The sequence below is a fragment of the Condylura cristata genome, unplaced genomic scaffold (genome assembly GCF_000260355.1).
Source record: "Condylura cristata isolate star-nosed mole 26May11 unplaced genomic scaffold, ConCri1.0 scaffold00032, whole genome shotgun sequence".
NCBI classification, from domain to species: Eukaryota; Metazoa; Chordata; class Mammalia; order Eulipotyphla; family Talpidae; genus Condylura; species Condylura cristata.
The window spans coordinates 3,818,263-3,823,973 of record NW_004567133.1 but is presented as its reverse complement, the minus strand read 5'-3'; the positions used below and the strand labels follow the sequence as shown (position 1 = coordinate 3,823,973).

The 5,711-nt window shown below is 47.2% G+C and overlaps 1 long non-coding RNA gene across 1 annotated transcript; it reads right to left on the bottom strand.

Moving 5' to 3' along the window:
- Positions 1-854: 854 nt before the first annotated feature.
- Positions 855-2,993, bottom strand: LOC105854288. Its single transcript, XR_001145970.1, has 3 exons — positions 2,886-2,993; positions 2,155-2,244; positions 855-1,186 (listed from the first exon to the last, which is right to left on the bottom strand). It is a non-coding gene; the product is annotated as an uncharacterized LOC105854288 (long non-coding RNA).
- Between the last annotated feature and the right edge of the window lie 2,718 nt (positions 2,994-5,711).

Here is a 5,711-nt window from a genome sequence, read left to right as displayed (position 1 = left end):
ACTTAGCCACCGAGAAATGTTTCTTTCCCTATAAGACAGACTAGTAATGTCTCTTCCCTGGGTTGCTGGGAGGATCGATGAAATATTGTTTGGTGAGTGGAGAGCAAGGTACCGGGAGCAAAGCAGCACTCTAACTGATGTTAGGGTAGCAGTAGTAGCAATAAAAATGAAGAAGGTTAATAAAGCAACTTAAGTTCGTGCATGTTCAGAGTTCAGTTTGCCCCTTCTACCTATACTCTGTCCAAAAAAAAAAAAAATCCTATTTCTTATTTTTCTTTCTTCTAAACTGAGATGGATTTCTACTCATGTTCTTTAGGGAAAAGTACTAATGGCTTTTTTTTTCCTCTATCTGAAACTATTTCTGAAACGCAGCTTCAAGGTTTGAGAGCCTTCAATTCTTTTGTCTACTTCTCGTTGTTAACATCATACTTACAGTGTCTGGAAAAGATTCAAGTTCACAGTTTATAGGTGTGATTTGGCAATACCAGGCATATATACTAAGAGGGACAGAGAGAAAGCTTTGGGTAGAGAAGGCTTTTAGCCTCTAAATCATATACAATGTTGTAAATCAATGTAATATCAGTAAACAACAACAACAAAAAGTTTCATGTTATATAGCTAAAAGGAAAAAAAACAAACAAACACAGAAAAAGATTCTGTAGTTCATGGTCTTCCTTGACGGTGGTTTCCTGTCACCACAGCACTGAAAACACCTCAAGCAAAATACCTGGTTACTGTGGAAACAATTCAACAGCAGGTGACTGTTGCCCAGAGGTAATAAGACCCCAAATCAGAGCAGGCCCATTGAAGCCTTGTTTTTTTTTTTTTTTTATTATTGACTAAATAGCCTTAAACCAGGTGGGAGGTCAGAAGGCTCCCCATGCCCAGCCAGAGGCATGTCTGAGGTGGGCAGGTCAGGGCAGAGCTGACAGGGGATCAGAGAGGCTGGGAGTAGCCACAGGGAGAAATGATTTCCCTCTTCCTGCCCACAGGCAGCACTTTAACACGTGTGCAGAAGTTTCTTAGATGCTTAGTTGTTTGATGCCCCAGTGCCATGTTCTTTCTTTCAGATGAGGAGGCCAAGGAGGCGAAATGGCAGCAGAGGATGTGTAATTAGGAGACTTTGGAGCCAGCATTTGAAGCCACATTTCTTGACTAGAAATAATACATCTTTTCCATGATGCTTCTGTAATAATAATAACAATAAAAACAAATATTCATTAAGTAAGTACTTATTGTGTAGCAAGTATGATTCTACCCATGTTACACATATTAAGTAGCTTATAAAAATAAAAAAAGTTAATCCAGTATAACAATCCTACTTTACAGAAAGGAAACTGGGGCACAGAGGCATACGTTTTTATTCTTTACCACCATAGATGCCTGCCCAAAGAGAGGTGTTGTCCTCAAAAGAGATGCAGCACACTCAAACACCCCACGTGAGTTTTGCTAAAACTCCTTTTGCTAAAGCGCGAAGGCTTTTTGCCATGTGCTTTATTGCCATTCACTAATGCAAGGACAACTCGAAGTCTCCTTTAGGCTGTGTGGGGCAGCTCTGGGAAGGGAAGAGTGACCTGAATCTTCAGAGGCTCCCCCATATTGGACGCCATATTGGAGCAGGAGGTAGAGATGTGACTGTCTTCTCAAGGGGAAGGATATACCCATTTTTGCCTCTCTCACTCCTTGGCAGTGGAGGCCACAGCACTGCCACTTACTAGCAAAATGTCACCCTATGTCCATGTCATCCTGGCCACAGAGAACCTCTAATCCCAGTGTTCGAGCCTCCAGGCTGAGTCTGAGCTCGTGTCCTGCCTTGTTCCAGAGACTTCCACTCTGTGCCCTTCAACCTAAACCTCCTGAGCCAGAACCTAACTTGCACAGTCCTTCTGTCTGCAGGAACCACATCAACTCCCTGATCATTTACTGGCCCTCTTTTAGATCCCCTCCAGATCTCTGGTCTCTCCTTCCCACCACCCACCACCCCGGTTTCCTGCATACAGTGGCACTCGGCACTTTTGTGAAGGCCAATGGCGTCCATCTCTGCCTACATGCTCGCTTCCTCCAGCATGTAGATAGCACTGCCCAGGGAGGACCTGACCCGAAGACTAGCTGTTCTATCTCTCTCAAAGCCTGTTTGACCTAAAGGATAATTACCTTCAGTGGTTTATAGCTGTCCTTTCTGTTAAATGCTCCACTAACCCCTAGATCCATTCATTCCTTTCGGAGAAGGCACCCCGCTAGGAGCTGGAAATACAACAATGAATAAGATGGCCACACCATTGTCCTTCCAAAACATATAGTTTAGTCAGAGAGATTGAAGAGCAAACAATTACAGCTCAGCATGAACAGGGGAAGAAGCCCAGGAGAGGAACCCCAGTGCACACAGAGGTCCAGGAAAGACTTCTAAGAGAAAGTTAGAAGAGTGAAGGATGAGACCAAGAGGGCAGGGCAGAGATACCTGAGCCAGAGGGACAGGCAGAGGAGATGGGGAGCCTTCCACACCAGCAGAGATGACTGCAGGCACACCGCTCTGCCCCAGGGCCCGGCTTGCCTCCCTCAGCTGAGTCCCTCTTGGGGAACTGCCCTGCATGCAGAGAACCCTTGACCTAAAACCCACTGCCTCCCCAGGGCAGCCACAGCCAGTGACTGACCCGCCCCGACAGTATAAAGGCTTAGCCCCACTGTCTCCGGGTAGCGACTGCCCCTCATACCCGTCACATCACAGCTCTACGCACTCCCTCTGCCTGTGCAGGTGCTGGAGGCCAGGGTTCCTCAGAAAACATTCCACTTGCAAATGTCAGAATCTCAAAGCCTGCTTGCCGGAGAACTGGACCTCACACAGGGGGGTCAGGAAGAAGAGTCGAAGGCAGGACTTGGATCCTCACCCCAAGCCTGCGGTGTGTCACATTCAGGGGAGCTCTGACAGCCTGGCGTGCTGGCGTGGGCAACTGGACCTTCCGGGTGGAGAGCAGGGCTCGGTGTTCCCCTCTGGAGGTTAAGGGTCTGAAATAATATTAGCACAGGAATAATCCCAACCGCATGGTACTTTTCAATGAGTGCCAATCATGCCTGGGAGAAAAACCACTGTGACCTTCAGAGGACCTTTTCCACAGCTTATAGAGACTCTTATCTTCTGTGTCTGGGAGTCAGGAAAAGTCAGACCCAGGACTTCATTGTCGGAACAGCTGCCCAAATTCCAAAGTGGGTGAATCTGCTATGTCGCTGGGTTTGCTGTGTCACTCAGGGCTGAGTAAGGAAGGAGTGGACCCTGAAGGGAGAGGTGGGGTCATCTGGTGGATGTATTTGAAAACCTTGAAGTCCCAGATCCCTAGAAAGCTCCTATCCAGCAGTAGTCCCCCCCAAGTTAGGGACCAGCTGGAAGACCATGCAGAGGGCTCTCAAAACAACATGTATCCCCTCCGGATTCGCCAGAACTGCCTTCCTAGCTCCAGATCAATAGCAGGGGTGAAGTCATTACCCCATCAGCTAGAGAGGTGCTGGCCCTGCTGGGGGAGAGTTGACTGTCCCCAGGGGAGTGTCCATGTAGTGGATCTTGGGGTTCCATGGCAACCCAGGTAAGGAGGTGTGATTGGAGGACGGAGTTTGTTGAGTAGAAGTGTGTGTTTTATACACATGCACCTGCTGCTTCCTGGAGGCCCTGGAAAGGGTGTCATCTTGCTCCCAGAGTGCATCTTACTTGTATCGAGAAAGCAGTGGCTACCTTATGTGAAATGGAACTGTCCCCTCTCTGTGGCAGAAGTGGAGGGAGAATCGAAGGCCCCGAAATGCACATTCCTGGCAAACTTCCCATAGAAACCCAAGCTGAGACCCAAAGCTGAAGACATCTAAGAGGGCGTGTTGGTTTTAATAGCTATGGCAAATGTGCTCCACTCTTATTTTTTTTTTTGAAAAGTTTTGCATTTATAAGAAACTTTCCATCTCAGTTCACTTGAGGAAAAATCCCCCCTCCCCACTACTCCCTTGAAGAAAAATGCTTTTTGTGGCTCATGATCATTTTGAATATGAAGTATTTACTAAAGGAAATTTTCTTTCCTAAGAGGTCTTAGTAAGCAGATTGTTCATTTTTTCATTTTCAGAGAAAGCGTTTTCTTGAGAACAAATCTTTCTTGAGAACAAATTTTGCTTAATTCTTATCTTCCTGGCTGGTGAAAAGGTTTACCCTGGATAGCATTGCACTTGGTCCTCATTATTCTATTTTCCTGGCTGGGCCGTGTAATTTCTCTCCTTGTAATTTTCCTTGGTACGAGGTGTGAATCACATCCTAAGCTGGTTTTGAGTCATTTCCCTTTCGTTAGGCTTCTGGGTAAGTTTTTTCTTTTTTCTTTTTCTTTTTCTTTTTTTCTTTTAAACCAGTAATGATTTTAGACCACATGAAGGAATCATACCAATACTATCACAACACAATTACTAAAACATCATGAGCTTCATCCCCAGGCTCCTAATGTAGAAACAGTCACAGAGGCCAGACAATTTGTATTTGAACGTCCAACTTGGTCTTTCCAAGAGTTCCCTGTCAGCTGGGGACAGGGCCAGCACATCTGAAGGTCTGGTACTTATATGTCTGCCAGTTTCCACTTCCCACCAGCCCTGGGTTCCTGTCTGCCCCTGAAACAAGTAACTTTCCCCCTGGGGCTCAGTCTCACTGTCTATAAAATAAGGGCACAGACCAGAAGAGGAACGGCACGTGGGTGGCTTGAGTGACGCCCGTTCAGGCTGTGCATTTGGCTTGGCTTGGAGTCTGGTGTCAAGGGGCTGTTTTAAATCTGACTTTCTTTAAGATGGCTGGTTCAGACACCAGTCCCACAACTACTTGTTACCCTGAACACATGCAATTCACACATTTATGGATTTGCCTGGTTTCTCAGGCTTTGAGACTACAAACTTTGGGTTCAGTGATCTTAAACCCACAGTTGTGCTTGTTTCCCCTGGAGTTCAAGGCCCCCAAGGGCAGAGTAAGTGAGGGGACAGGAGTGACTTGTGGGCCACGCATGTTCTGAATGCCCAGTGGTGGCATTCAGACTGGGTCTGCCAGTAATGCCCAGCTAGGGTGCCAGAGTGGGGTGCGTTCTGGCTAGGAAGGGGGAGGTTGTGTTACATTTTTTATTCACAGACTGTGAGCAATGATTGGCATGTCTGCTGTGGGAGGGAAACCAGCAAGCAGCAGGAATAAGGGCCCGTGCTTGCTGGCAGCACCCACGACTGCACAGTGACAAGTGGGGCTCCCTGGGGTCTTCAAGAGAAGCCTGGAACCCATTCTGTGGGGTGCAACCCAGCCTCCACTCTGCGGTGTCAACCTTGATGAATCCTGCTCTTCGTTCTCTTTTGCTGTCTGTGGTTGTCATAGTTACAAGGTCTCAATGCCTCCAGTTCCCCCTCTTCATGGCAAAGGGGATCAAGCTCCCTTCTTACTGGGGCTGAAAAGCCCATTGCCAAGTACATGCTCCAAGGTTGCCCTGAGGGTGCATTGCTAACACCAGTTTGGCTCAAATCTTCCTGGAGAGCAGGAGAGGCCCAGTTTCTTCCAACAGCACAAACGACCTCGGTTTTCCTTCTTTTGGCCCTTTTTCACTTACTCATATCCATGCCCAGCTCTGTGACTGACATAATCAGGGCTGGTATTATCCCTCAAGCAGTATGACATTTCAAAACACCCAGACATCAGGAGGACACAGATAATGTCAAGGAAACTC